Raw genomic sequence first — 16,016 nt, forward strand, 5'->3', positions numbered from 1 at the left:
TTTGCATCCTCCCTAGCAAATGAATAAGTAGTCACATCCATACTGGCATTTGTTGTCACTTGATATTTGAAGATACTGGTTACCTGACTATAAAACTTGGAGAAAGCCGATTTGTAATGACCCGGAAGCTCATATGTACTGGCAAGCTTCCATAGTTCTGGAAGGTGCAATGCACACTAAAGCAAGAGAAAAGTAATCAGTCTTATCTTGTGAATGCTACCACCTACACTAGTGACTCGGCTGGCACAATGTGCCCACTGGTGTAATAGTGCTGCAAATGCTAGGGGAGTAATCAATCACTCTATGATTGGTTTTAAAATCTGCTCCACAAGATAGAACTTGTGCCTGGTTCTGTTAACTAGACCAAAGCCCAGTGAGTGGTTAGGTCTCGGCAGAGAATCTCACACTATTATTCTGCTAAATGAACCTAAAATTTAAACTAACCCTAAATTTATACCCATAGATTCATACACTTCTAATTCCCCATCAGTGAAGTTTCTTTTTTGCATTAGATAGAAATTAATATAGAGACTAGCCAGTGTCTGGAGAATAAGATACAGGGAGTAACAATCTCTTATTAGAACATGGATGCCACAGACCTATCCTTAAAGCTTGAGTCATCATAAGGTAGAGGTGGAGAGATTATAAAAGTCAAAAGTAGTGGGTGTCTGTAGTGATATATTATCTGCTGTGCATGGCAGGGCTGTTTTACACATGGACTCAAAGCAGCTATGACTGCATGCACGGTATCTGCACAAGATCAAGCCAGCCCAAGTTTCAGGAGAAAACTTCTGAACGTTCACTCACAGCTGAGGTGCAATTGACAATGGCTGGGAGAGGAAAATCAAGTTTTCTTCAGCGATGCAGACCCTGGAAGGCTACCCACGCTCCAGTACTCAGTCTCATACCCACACACATACAAGCATCACTAAGTGCGTTTAGTGGGTTTAGAAAGAAAGGAGAGAGACAGGGAGAGAGGGGAAGAGGGGGAGAGGGAGACGGGAGGAGGGAGGGGGAGGGGGGAGAGGGAGACGGGAGGAGGGAGGGGGAGAGGGGGAGAGGGAGACGGGAGGAGGGAGGGGGAGACGGGAGGAGGGAGGGGGAGACGGGAGGAGGGAGAGGGAGAGAGAGAGAGCATGAATACATGAGAGAAAAGTGGTGGGGTATGGGAGGAAAAGAAGAAGAGCAATATGGATTTATTTGATCAAAATGTTTTAAATGTGTGTGAAATTCTCAAACAACAACAAAAAAAGCATAAAATCCTGAGTGAAATTTGCAGCAAAGTAGATGGAAAAAAGATTTAATATAAATAAAGTAGCCCAGGCACACAAGCACGATAGCGTATCCTGTTTCATATAGAACTAAAGTGTCAGCCTTGATGAAAAATTGAATTTACTAGATCGAAGAGCAAGAACATAGATAAAGGGAATTAAGAAAGTTGCAGAGGAGAGACAATTTGATGACTGTATCACAACTTATTACATATTATATGGATGAAGAGATATGCTCAGTCTTCAAGTATAACAGGGCAGAGAGGAGAGGAAGTTGCTAATTATTGTAGACTGTATACTGTGTACTGGTGTTACAGCACTAAATTGTGTCCATTTAATATGTCAATACATGTGTTAACAAAAGCATCCTTTTTAATCCCTGAAGTGTTCCAAACACAGAGACAAATTTCTAGCCACAAAGTGATATTATCACATAAAAATGATCTCTGCCTGAAATAATGGATTGAGGCGTTAGTTTCAAACTACTCATAAAAATAGATAGTAGGGCAGAGATAATGGTCCAGGTATTGATTAACAGAGCAAAGCAAGTCTTTGGTCTCTTGTGCTTTAGAAAAAGTTGACTTTGGACATAGAGTGTGGAGAACCTTAATGTACAAAGACATGAAGACAGAGAAACTCTCTTTTGATTAGCTCCGTGCTTGAGAATGGGCCTATTACCCTCTTCTGAGGCTGAAAATGCCTGTTATGTTGAGATCAGTCAAGTGTAGACTCTAAGCCTATCATAATTAAAGATGAAGAGAAGATATTTTTACAGTCACTTCAAAATGCAACTTTAATGATAAGAGAGAAACATCTTAAATTGAAAGAGGTGAGGACCAATTGGATTTGCTTTAGTCCTGTGTCTCCGAGAAGATTTTAAGGGAAACAGATGTGGCTGGCCATAGATCCTCACGCATGTGAGATTCTGTCAGTGCACATGTACCTTGGGATACGTGTACATCTGATTTGGACTGTCCGCAAAGAGGCTGCCTAGGAGAATGATATGAGCCCATGTGGGAATTTTAGTACTCTCTGGAAGAATGACGCATGTCCTCAATGCAGTTTACTCCTTGAATTAGATAATGAAGTGGCTTGTGACATTTCTGGGAGCCGCACTGCACTCACAGACTGCCCACTGGCCTGCTTCCTCAGTCAGCCCATACACGATTCATTTTGTTCCACATTTCACGGTGCTTCTCGTCTCTCTCAACGTTTTGATTTTTTACTCTCATCTCTCATCGCACGTGACCACTTGTTAAGCTGCAGTTCTCCATAACTCTTTTGCATCAGAACGTTGCACACTGACATGCACTCGATTTTCTGAGTTGCTCCTGTTTCTCTGAATTCATCAATTTAATTTGGCTGAGCTTCCCATCTTTCCAACAAAATAAAGAGTTCACTAGAGCTGCTTTTCTCCTGCTTTTCAAAGCACAATTCTGGATTCTCCAGGATGCTTCGCATTTACATGCTGGGCCTCCAGAAGCCCGTCTCCGAGGCTCACAGAGCCTGATTTTATATTCTTGACTGAAAAATAATTAGGAAGATGGTCATTATTCTCCACCCATTTAATTCAATCAGACTTACTTTTTGACCTGAAGTAACTCATGTGTGTATCTCTTTTCTTTGCAAAAGTTGAGTTCAGCCTTCATTGCCTCTCACTTGGACGTGGAACATTCAGTTTTCTTATGTTTATTCCTTCCAATTCAGTGTAAGTCAGAGTGTTCCAATCTTACTTTACTATTTCACTTTCCCCAGTCTGTGTGAAGATGGTTTCAGTCCCTGACTGTGTCACCACCCCAAACTTTTCCATTCCTTACACTCTCTCTATAGAACATTTTCTTAGTGATTATTTCTTTTGGTTGCTCAATGACTGTCACAATTCCTTTTTTACATTGTCGCTGACGACTGCATCTACATGTACAGCCATTATCAGAATCTACCACAGTTAAAAATCCCCACAGAATTGTGCTCTGAATACCACTTCAAGTGAGTGCTTACACCCACACCATGTCTACAATGCTGGTGGTCCCTACTTAATTTCTCCCACCACAGCCAAAGATTTTACAGGTCACGTCCTCATCCCCCTCAACAGACATCAGCTTGGTCTTCTTGATGCCAGTTTCTCCTTTTATCCATTACAGGAAGTGCTTAGACTTGTTTCCTGACCATACAGACTTTTGGTCCACAACATGCATGCCCCTTAGCCTGGCCTCCAAAGTAGTCTGCTGTTTTACCATGGTCCACCAGTCTCATCCTCTAATACATAAGACAGCTCCACTAGTCAAGCGCTAACTTTATTCCAGTCAGTCCCACTGCAGTTCTCCTCCCCTCCTGTACCCATGCCGATTTGCACTTATCATTGGTACCCATACTCACCGACCACATACAGACAGCTTACCTTAGCTCTTAAGTCCTATTCCAAGCCTCCTGGGCCACTGTTTCTTCTAACTCTCTATTAGTTTCAAGAGCGTTTTACCACTTTTCCCTCCTTGTACTCTCTCTTTTTTTTTCATTACTCATTAGAATTGTATGAACTAATTCCTCTCCAACTATCAGCCTAATTTTTCCAAAGACAATTTACCACCTCATGCATGTTTTGAAGATCAAAGGTCAAGGAGCCTACAGAAAAATACTTGTGGCTGAAGGCCTCTCCTGGTGCTGATGGCAAGCAGTTTTCCAGGAATGCCATTGTCTCAAGACTGCATTGCAGTTAAAGACACTGAACTCACACAGTGTTGGAGTCAAGCTTCTAGACCTTCTTACACAGTCTTCTCCTGTGGGATACTACTCTGATGGCCAAAAATTAGTCCAGGTTAAATACAAAGGCATCAGGATGATGCTATTATTGAAAGTGACATCTCATCATGTTTTCAACAGCTGTTCACACAGACCAATCTTAATGTAATGCATGAGTGACATATAAACAGAATCTGGACCCTAAGATTAATAGATTTTTGAGATCTTGGAGGTGGCTACCACATTCTCCTAACAGTATTTTGTGCTTGCTGTAGCACCCACCTATACAGCCCCAAGCATCTCTTTTGCCCAGATACCAAGTAAATATTATTTATACTTTTTTATAATCTGGCAATATTGTTATAATTAGTTGGTATCTACCGGAAGCTTTTTATATGGATGATTGTCTGTCATAGTCAAGGTTGTGTGTTATTTGTGGTTGAAGTCCTGACTATGGTTTTATGTTACATATTTATAAACTTTAAAAGATGGTATAAGCATATCATTGTTAACCGGGTGTGCTGTGGAAGAGATTTAGGTAGCATTAATTTCAAAGAGCTACCAGTACTAAATATTAGCAAAGGATATATATTTTATTAACTTACTTAAACAAGTTTAATGTATGTTTCTTATTTTTATGGAGAATTCTAATGTTTATCGGGAAAAACACTAGTATTTATACTCTCAGATAAAAATCACATTTTTATGCTAAGCCACTGCCTGTTTCCTCCTTTCATCATCACTATAAGGCAGGGTTTCTCAAGCTCTAAAATATAGAAATGGTTCCTTGGATTATTGAAATTGTTATCAATATTTCAAAAGAGAATATATGTTAATGTGCCTGGGAAATTTTAAACACTTATTCAAGTAATACTACATAAAACCCAATAAATACATATGGATCAAAGACTTTCTAAGTTGAAGATTCTGGGTTGAAAGACTTCTACACTTTTCCCCCCCATATTTTAACTTAGTTATTGCTTTTCTTTTTACTTTATTAGTACGAGGTTGTTGCCTGGAATGTATGTATGTGCTTTTTGTGTATGCCTGCTGTTCACTGAGGTCAGGAGAAGACGACAGATCTCCTGGGGTTGTAAACCACTATATGGGTTCTGGGAGCTGAACCCAGGTCTTCTACCACAGCAGCAGGTTCTCCTAAGAACTGAGACTTCTCTCCAGCACCCATAGCTCCATCTTTTATCAATTGTCCCCAATTTGACCCTGTGACCTTCTATTTTAACTGGTTTGAGCCAAGAGGTTATGACAGTTCAAAGATCTTCAACAGTCATCTGAAGAAACTCCTTAATCTAGTAATAGTACCAAAGTATAATTTCATATTTAAATATACCAAGTAAACCATAATTACTAGAAGCAGGATGCTGGCTTTGTTATGATATCACATTACAAAGATACATAGTGAACTCTGATAGTCCTGTGTCATTGAGTGTTAATAAAGGATGGCCTGAAATGGGAAGGCAAAGTGACCATAATAACATCAAATGTGACTTCATCTCATAATATAAGGCCAGGAAGTAGGCAAATCGTGCCCATAACCATAATTGCATTAATAACTCAGAGAATTACAATTTTTCTAAGATTAATGGGAAAATCTGGGTTTAATGTGATTCACTGATATTTTAATATGCAAATGAGATGTTCTCTTCTTGGATAGCAAATTGAGTGGCATAATGTTCTTTCAGTCACCCTTTCAATACTTACTGTTTTTCTAATTAAAAGATGCATAATTACAAACATCTGACTCATTTTCTAGTTACTATGTTTCTCGATAAAAGTGCAATATCTATTTCTCTGGAGCCAATTACTAAAGTAAACAGCATATCTTAGGATCCAACTCATTGGACTGCTCTGTTGTTTTGCTGCTACTCAGTTCCAATAGACTCAGCATATCATATTTATAATGGGTAAGTCACAATATAGCGATCATCCAACTGATAGAATCTACAGTCACCTAGAAGAACCTCTGGTCTGTCTGTGAAGGCCTTTCTGGGTTAGCTTGATTTGGGTGCTGAGTCTTGTCCTGAACAGTCCCTGGGGTGGGGATCAATACAGAATAAAAGAAAGGAAATAAGATGAGTGCTAATGATCAGTTCGTTGTTTGCTGACATGAACACTGTGTACCCTGTGACCAGACACCTCAAGCTCTTGAGCAACAACTGAAGGAACCCCTGAATCAGAAACAAATGCCTCCTCCCTTCCGTCACTTCCGTTAGGTGTTTGGTTAGACTTAGTTAGAAAGTAACTGATACAAACCTGTAGTGTGATACATGTGGATTGCTAAGTTCAGAGAGAGAGAGAGAGAGACAGAGAGAGAGACAGAGAGACAGAGAGGCAGCTCCTGCATCTTCCTACAGACACCTGTACTGCCAGCCAATGAAAAATTGTAGATCTGAAGATGCTGGTGAAATTATTCCTTACTGGACACATATATTAACCAATTTTGAAAACTTCCCCTTCCAAAAAAAAAAAAAGATTTAAGTTTACCTTGTATCAGTTGAGGAAAGAAGAGAAAGAATCACCTGTGATATTGTTAAAGGGCTCTAGTTTTACTACCTGCAAGGAGAATTATTAAAACATTGTGGAAAGAAAACATGATTTTATGGTACAGTTTTGCCTCTTACTTAGTGTGGATTATGCTAATATGAAATTGACACTTAAGTAAAGTAGGAAAAAACCCACAACGTTTCAAAGTCAGATACAATTTGAGAAAACATGGTCCTTCTGGAAAGGATGACCTTAATATCAAATGGCAGGCTTCTGAGTCCATGTACGTTGCCCTACTCATTAAATCACTAGAGCTTGGCACATCATAAAGATGAAAGCTACTTTTCTTTTCATTACCAACAACCTCCTGTAGAGTATTTGCAAACTTATATTTCCATCAACTCACTTGATCTTTTCAAATTAAATTACTCTTTTTAAGTGAGCGAGATGAAAAGTGAGGTTTATTAAAATTAATGCTCTTCCTCACCTTTCAAATGTAAACTGCAATAATTTCTTCCATTTTTAAATACTTTCTGATAATAATATTCTGTGTCAACTTCTCACATATTGCACAGAATTCCTTTGATTAATATTGAGACAGGGTTTGTAATGAGCCAAATTTGCTCTGATGCTTTGAAGACATGTCTAGAATACATTATTTGTCTTCGGGTGAGTTTTGTCTGCCTAAGCTATAGTCTTAATTGCAGTTTTTGTGTTTCCATGAGAAATTCTTACTTAAAACATTTTAGTTGGAAATATTGCATGGCATCATGAAGTGCCCGTGCTCAGTGTAGAAACTCTGCAGTGACAGACTTGATTTCACGTTGGTTCTGATTAGGTCAAACTCTTCAATCCCATCATCTATGCTTAGCACAGTGTAGATGGACCTTCAGTGCTGTTACATTAAAGTCTGACATTCAAGGTCTGGACTAAGAGTCTCCCATTTTCTTCCAAAGTAAATGTATACAGAAGAGCTATGAGAGCGTGATTATTAGATTACAGTCCTGATGCAATTCGACTTTCTTGGCGAAGCTTGCCAATAAACGAAAAATAGCACTTTACCGAGAGTATGGCTAGCCTTACTTCCTCAATAACCCCAAATAAAACCAAATAATCTGTTCAGATGGTCCAGAAAGAAAGAAAATTATGGTAAATGTTCTCATTTCCAAATCTGAAGAAGGTAGCTTTATGCAAAATGAAATTCCTACATCTAAAAACTGCCTAGAAAACTTGGAAGTAACAATTTTCTGGGATTTTTTGTTGTTGTTCTTGTTTTGTTTTGCTTTGTTTTTGTATTTTTAATCTCAGAATTTTAAACTCCGTCCAGTCTGGTGCCATAATACACACCCATAATTCCAACATCTGCAAAGTCAACACAAGGAAGATCAGGAGTTCAAGGTCATCCTCTGTTCCATAGTGAGTTATGGGACAGCCTCAACCACATAAGATTCTGTCTTAGAAATAAACACACACACACACACACACACACACACACACACACAGAGAGAGAGAGAGAGAGAGAGAGAGAGAGAGAGAGAGAGAGAGAGAGAGAGAGAGAGAGAGAGGAAACAGAGTTTAGGATTTATTAACATGTATTATTTTAGCATGATAGAAAACATAAGACTGTTCTTAATGTGTCATAACTTCCACACAGACAAGGTAGGATCTCAAATTACATATCCAGGAACCCAGTAATAGATCTTCATAAAATAACTAAAGTAGTGGTACTCTTAGCTCAAGTAGGTTACCACCAGGGTTAAATCAATACTGAAAAGCATTTAAAGTTTTTTTTAAAAATGGAATAAGTAATGCATATAAAATAACACAAAGATAGGAAAGAATATTTCCATTGCAAAAAAACCCACAAACGAACAAACAAAAAACAAAACAAAACAAAAATAAACAAATCCCAAAGCCCCAAAAGCCATAAATAATCTAATAACGTTGAAAAGGTAGAATTTTAGTAGCAATAACAGCTTCATGTGTATAATAAATTGTGCTCACAAAACTGTATGGTTAAAGATTACTATTTGAGTTTATGAGGTTCTGCAGTTTTAGAGTTCCACAAACGAAAAAAGTGCATCCTAGCTTTAAAAAATCACATAAAAGGTACTTTCTTTTAAACTATGAATATTCTGACATGAAAAATAACTTCCATATATGTTAAAGATTCAAGGCCCTTTTTTTTATTGTCCAGAGTTTACAGTTGTTGAGATCTCTCTAATGTTTAATCTAGAAATATTACTTCTGAAGCCATCGACGAAAACATGTAGGGGTTTTGAAGTTGTTTTGTATTAGCTGTCATTTCTAAGTAGAATGGTGTGTGCTTTATAACCTTCATTCATAGGCCTCCTGACTACTTCCTCAAAAGGAAGAGTTTGTTTTGTGTATAATTAGAGTGTAAAAAAAACAAACAAATAACAAAAGCCTCAAGTACTTACTTGCTTTTCCTTGTGCTTAGGATCAAGAAGTAAAGGTAAATCAGATCACTGGAAAGCAGCCAAGATTGGAACTATCTGATTAGCTGATACTTGTATGTGATTAAGCTTCTGGCTTGTGTGTGGCTGCTCACTCTTTTAACAAGGAGAAGGCAGATAACTCACGCCTTTCTTGACGTGAAGAGCTAGCTGCACAGTTCACATCGAGATGTAAGAGTAGAACTCTAGTGATTCTTCACCCCTTTTACTTCCTGTCCATCCACTTAGCACCATGAAGATCCTGGAAAAGATCTATGTCCCTTTGTTTTCACAAAAGGAAAATTAAAAGATTAGTTTTGTATATCTAAGACTGTCTAGTGAATTCTTTTATTGAAAGCCTAAGGGTGAGGAAAAAGGCTATATTGAGTGTAATTGCTCTTTAAATGTCCTTTTCTGGTCATGTTAGATATTGGGACAACCAAGCAATATAAATGTTGTTTTTATTTCCTCAGAAGAGTGTAGGCTTAGATTTACAAAAAAAAAGCAAAAACAAACAAACAAACAAACAAACAAACAAAAACCTTTATTTGGGGTCCTTAAATGCTTCTACCTCCTTTCCAACGCACTGACCGGAGGTAGGGGGAAAAGAAGGTTAGTAGAAAAAGTCAGTGTGGACCTTTTTAGATGTAGGTCCTTGGGGAAATTCTACTTTTCATTGTCAGGATACCAGCAGTCGAGTCAAATAGCAAACACAAAACAGCGACATGAATCAGTAACAGTGGCCAGACCCAGCAGAAACAGCAAAAGTCCACGAAATAAGACGTGGAGTGCTCCGGATGTTCTCTGGACCGTTTTTCTCTGCAAAGTGAAGTGTAGAAAAGCAAAGACTAGCTAAGTGATATCAATTGTTGCAAACCATAGTGATGCAGAATCATTTGTCTCATTGTCTGTGGGCTTCTATCTGTCCCTTTTCAAAGTCCACACAAGGGTGTTTTGCAGTTAGCAAAAGCCATGCCCCTCACATGAGACAGCTTCCAGCAATACATCACGTGTCCTCTCATGAGTCAGTTTTCTCCTAGAAAAGACCACGAGTCTGTCTTCAGTGGTGGAAAAACATTCTCATATCTGACACTTGGAACCAAAACAAAAAACATTTATATGACACAACTGAATCTTCAAAGAAAACAGAAACTTCCACTTCAGAAGAACTGTATGAATACATGGTTTGGGCTGAGCCAAGAGTGTTTCTATCTAACTATCCCTAGGCTGAAGTCTGGAAGCTTCTAGACTCTGTACAATCTAATCTGAAATCTCAGACTTTGAATCCTTCAGCTGCCAGCTCCACCTGCTAACGTAGGCCTAGGATGTTTTCAGCCTCTGAGAGTTACTGTTGAATAAACTCATTCTTGGCTGGTACAACTCAGCTGTTCTGGCTTAAAACTCCTCTCAAAACTTACTAATTCAAATTGGCTTCCCTTGGCTTCTCACTGATTGCTCTGCTTGGAAAAACTACCTCTTTACTCCACAAACTGAACTGCATTGCGCTGCCTGCACTGAACCCAATGAACTCAACCAAACTGCCTAAAACTGTACTGTACTGACTGTACAAACTCTCCTGTATTCTCCTGTGTTCTCTCTCTCTCTCTCTCTCTCTCTCTCTCTCTCTCTCTCTCTCTCTCTCTCTCTCTCTCTCCTCTGCTCTTAAGTAGCTTCTCTTTTCTGTCTCTTCTGAGAGTTGGGCATATCCTATCTCTGACTCATTCTGTCAAACCTTTCTCTGATCAGTAAGTTTGTCTGCCTCTCAATTAAACATCATTTTTTAGGACTAAATTTCAGCTAGAGAGATTAAAGGTGCGTGGAATATCTGCATTCCAGCCAGATCACACAGACATAGAAGGCCTTTGGATGTGATCCTTTGCCAGAACAGCCATGTTGCTGGGTTAAAATTGTCCAACAGAGCCATATTTTCATCTGTTACTTCAGATATTTACCCTTAACAGCATGCTTATAATTCTAAATGGTAACTTTTAGGATACAAGACTTTGTGGTCTCCAAGTAGTCGTCAATCTTACTGTAGTCTCTTGTTTACCTTTTATGTACCTTTAATATGGAAAATATGAGGAGACTCCCTCACCTCAAGGAATTTGCATTCTTGCGGTGATGGAGGTGCAAGCAAACTATCTCTGCTTTATTCAGAACATTGCTTAGTTCTTACCTATACCATTTTTGTAAGAATTCCTTGGCCAAGAGTTTTAAAACACAGAGGCCACTACTAATTTTTGGGGCATTATAGCTTGAGTTTACATTGCCTTAGCTTTGTCCTTCAACTCAGAACAGTTTTGAATTAGCACACCAGACTTGTTCAGTTTCAAAGACATTTCTTAGGAATATATCTTTTTTTTACAAAAAAAAATCTTAATCTTCCCTCAGTTCATCATACATTCTAAATTTCTTCAGAGCTCATGGTGGTTTCCTAACATAGTTTAGTTTTAAACATTTAACTATAACACTTCTTTAAAGACTATAATTTCTTTTCCATGAATGTTTAAATTTCATTTAATAACGTGTTCTAAAAATGCCCATTTTTATATAAAAGTTGTCCAGTTATCTTTATAGTATGAAGTATCACTATCCCATCTAACACAGGAAGTAAATTTACAGCAGTGCAAATCTATTGGACAGACTTGTACTTCATCGTAATGGAGTGATGGTTCCATTTTGGGGATGTTGGTTGTTTGCAAATAACTTAAGCATGCTTTGAGAAATTAAGAAGTGTTTTAGAAACAGTGGGGAGAAAACTCCTGACTCTTGCTGAGATTTTAAGATCATCTGCTTATGTTTTCTTTATGGTCATGTGTGAGACAGATTATAATATATCACTAAGGACACAAAAGAATAAGATATTTTAATTGCTGTAAGGATAGGAACTATTAAGTACAACTTGAAACCATTTGACATTGCAATTGTAATAAAAAAAAAGTTCTAGAAATCATTGCAGTGTTAAGTTAGGAGTAGAAAGGGTATAATCAGAGTTTTAAAATATATTAATATACATGAAGCCAAGAGATCAATTTTTCTTGTGCTCCATAATTGCCTTTATTATAAAATTTGAGTTAATAATAAAGTAGAACATTTCTTAATAGTCAGATATTGCAAAGATATGATCAACCTTTTTTAATTAGAAAAATGAAGGCTTTCTTATTAGATAAATAAGCTTTCTTTTTTAAATCTCCCTTAGCTTTTTTTTTTTTCAATCAAAAAAAGGTTGAATATAAAGTGCCTTCCTAGACCTCTTTTCCTTTCTCTTAGGATTGTAAAATTTCTTCATGTACCTTTACTGCTGTTTGGATTAATGAGCACATTTGAATTCGGTGCTCTCATGAACATATAAGAACATAGAGGCCCAACCCCCACTGAGCAATACAGACCCAATGTGCGTAATGTGCCTCATGCAGCATGACATGCCCGTGTGCTTCCTGAGTGGCTGGGCAGCTGAGGCTCAACCATGGCTGAGACCAGACCCTTAAACTGAGGGAGGCCCCATTCCTAGTGACTGCAGTATAATGAAACTCCACTTTGAGAACACATCTGAGGTATATTTGGCTGATCCAGATACCCCCAACCCATCTTTAATAGCATTGATTTGACAGCCTATTTTTTTTTGACAGTCTACTTTTCATCACCATCCCATAATTATCTTTTTACCAATGTGAGCTATGCAGCTTGATATAATTTAACTTTCTTTTAGCAGTTTTCGTTAATAATTTGAAACTGAGTTAAACTGTCTGCTTTTTAAATTATAAAATTGGAGGAATGTAATTGCGGACACAGTAATAGTCCCACAGAGTCATGGCAGCAGGATTTCAAACTTAAGAACAAAACAATTCCACTCCCAGACTAGAAGTTTTACTTAGTAATGAGAAATGTCCATGTGGGAGACTGTCTTCCCCATTATTTGGTGATTTTATTTAGCTTGCAGTCATACATGTATACTATAGGAAACTTCTACTGTATTAGGTATTGTATGGCCCCTCAAACAGGCTGCCTTTCCCTGTATCTCCTCCCTTATCCCCTCTCTTGTCTATCTCCTTGTTATAGTGTCCAATTCTAGGACCCCTTCCATCCATCTATAACTACTTATTCTATTTCCCCTTCTTCTTTTTTTTTTTTTTTGAGACAAGGTCTCTCTGTGTTAGCCTTGGCTGTCCTGGACTTGCTTTGTAGACCAGGCTGGCCTCGAACTCACAACGATCCGCCTGCCTCTGCCTCCCGAGTGCTGGGATTACAGGTGTGTGCCACCACGCCCGGCTTATTTCTCCTTCTTAAAGAGATCCCTAGTCCCTTACTCTCCTAACCTCTGTGGTTTGTTATACAGACGACAGTTTGACTACCAATGCTTTAACAGCTAACATCCACATCTAATCAAGTTGTTAGCCAAAGGAGTCCCATAGGAACACCAGAAACAATCCAGGATAATGCCAAGGATAGAAGCTACTCTGCTACAAACTGCCAATAGAGCCTCATCGCCAAAGAGAACCCCTACATGACTCATTGAACATGAAGACACTGATCTGGTGCCTAAATCGAGCTTTCATTCCCTACAGATCAGTATCCATAATATTGGAAGGCAGCCTGCACTCTACCATAGGAGAAAGTTAAACAGTAACCCAGCTACAAACATTTGATCTACAAGAGTGACCTGCCTGCAAGATATGCTGGCACAATTGATCTGGAAGTAACCAATCAATATCTACCTGTCGATGCCATCCCCGACCAGCAGGAAAGACACCAACACCAGGAACTCTTCTTGCAGCAGTTTATTCAGGAACTTTTGACTACCGGAGTGACCCCCGGGAAAAGCTCCCACAGAACCTTTATAGTGTGCCTGGTCCTATCAGAGACTGCTACGTTGTCGTTCTTGGTTGGTGCATGTGGATCACGCCATCTCATGCTATGCCTTCAGGCATACGCATAAGGAGCTCGCTCAAAGGCGCATTGCGCATGCGCATGCGCATAAGGGGCTCATTGCGCCAGGGAAGCAGCAGGGGGCGCTGCTATCTGTGGCTTTCCACATCTACCTGATTTGTATTAAGTCCTATCCCAGGTGATCAAACCCATTCCTGTGATAGTTGGGTAGCCAAGAATCTGAGACTAGATAAGCCAGAGACCTAGGGAAAATGCAAACACTACTTTTGTTCTAAAGCCGTTCTGCTATACTCATAGAACAGCGTCTTGCTCAGCCTTCATCAGAGAAGCTTCATCATGTAGCATGGTCCACAGACAGACATCACCAGAGAGAGAAAGCTTGCAACGCTCAACCCCAAGAGGGATATCACCATCACATCTCTCTCCTGAGGGTTCAGCGAACTCTGTTGAAGAGGCGGCAGAAGGAGTCTGATAGGCAGAGGGGATGGAGAACGGCAAGGAATCAGAGCCTTTTAGACACAATAGGACTGGCACACACGTGAACTCCCAGAGACTGTGAGTGACAGCGTACGTAAAGCCTGCACAGGTCTGCGCCACGTGGGGCCCTAGAGCCGAGGGGAGAAGGGGACACACGCCTCCATCTCTAATGCAGAAGCTATCTCCAACTGATATCCACTTAATGAAAATATAGTTTTCTCCAAGGGAGCCCGACTAGGGAATTAAACCACTCCTGAGGGCAGGCTGCATGCCCATTAGTACGTGGTCAATAGAAATTGTACTCAACAGCATCTTTGGAAATTGTTTTTCTCATAATTTTAAGTCAGGGTGCTTTATTTTGTTTTGGTGCACTTATTTATTCTACATTACAGGTCCCCTGCATAAATATTATGGCATCAGGGTTTTTATTTTTATGGGGTTCCTGAGTATGTGAACGTGTGTGTATCTCTGCATCTACATGCATTCCTTGTGACTTTTTTCTTAGCTCTTTTTCTAGTTTGTTTTGTTATCTTCTGATTTGTTTGTTTTTAATCAATCTTATCTTATTTTAATATTAATCATTATACTCTTGCTTGTTTTCTAACAAGCGACAGAAAGGCAGTGGATCTGGTTGCAAGGGGATCGTCGGACGAGCAGGGAGCTGGATAACCATAATCAGAATATATTGTATGGAAGAAATGTTTTTAGTAATAGGAAAAAAAAATTCCACCACTGGAGGAAAACAATACTTAGTTGGTTCAATTAAATCTAGATTATAGCCTATATGGCTATTAGCACCATCTTCTTCTTCTTTTTTTTTCCCCTGTTGCTGTAATAAAAGGATTTATTTTGGGTTAGCATTCCAGGTCTTACTGCATTCACACATGAAGCAGAGGGGAGGGGAGGCGTGTTTAGTTTGCTTTGTCCTCCTTTTATAACCTACAGGCGTGTCCAGAGACCCTTGTCCATGTTGTTCTAGCTTCTGTGGGTTGATTTCAGAATCATTTCAGTTTGGCCTTTCTTCTCCGAGTCTGTTTGTGAGTTCCATCATGTTTACTCGCGTCTGTCTTCATATCGCGTATTGATGCTCTCATTTCACTCACCTCTTTGCTTTCATTCTCTCGGTGAGCACTCATGTTGTTTGTTGTACGAACATTCATGAGTTGTGTGAACATATTTACAAACAGTATTTTGAATTTTTTTTTTTTTTTTGGAATTCCTTCTGAATTGCTCTTTAGAGGGCCATTGTTGTGGGATTGGAAATTTTGGGAGAAAACAGGCTCCCTTGGCTTACTGCATCATTTTTGTTGCTGCACTGAAATCTGCACATCTGGAGACACCTTGCTGCCGACACTTTTGTTTTTGTTCTTCCCCCCCCCCTCCATTTCCCTTCCCTCCCCTCCTCTCCATTTCTCTCCCCTCCCCTCCCCTCTGCTCCCTTCCTATCCCCTCCCTTTTCCTTCCCTTCCTTCCCCTCCCCTCCCCTCCCCTGCTCTTCCCTTCCCTTCCTATACCTACCTGCCCCTCCCTCCTCCCCTCTTCTCTCCTCTCTTTCCTTCCTTCCCTCCCTCCCTCTTTCCTTCTTTCTCTTCTTTCAATTAAGGTCACCTTCCTCCTCTCAGTAGAGGCCTTTGCAGTAGAGCTGAGATCTTCTTTTCCTCTGTAGGACTGAGACTGACAGGCCTGA

General features: G+C 39.4%; 1 long non-coding RNA gene across 1 annotated transcript; it reads right to left on the reverse strand.

The window, feature by feature from the left end:
* Window positions 1-6,013: 6,013 nt before the first annotated feature.
* Window positions 6,014-7,494, reverse strand: LOC311593872. Its single transcript, XR_014777850.1, has 3 exons — window positions 7,245-7,494; window positions 6,510-6,578; window positions 6,014-6,056 (listed from the first exon to the last, which is right to left on the reverse strand). It is a non-coding gene; the product is annotated as an uncharacterized lncRNA (long non-coding RNA).
* Window positions 7,495-16,016: the final 8,522 nt, after the last annotated feature.

The sequence above is a fragment of the Acomys minous genome, assembly GCF_964271855.1.
Source record: "Acomys minous genome assembly, chromosome: 3".
In the NCBI taxonomy this organism is placed as follows: Eukaryota; Metazoa; Chordata; class Mammalia; order Rodentia; family Muridae; genus Acomys; species Acomys minous.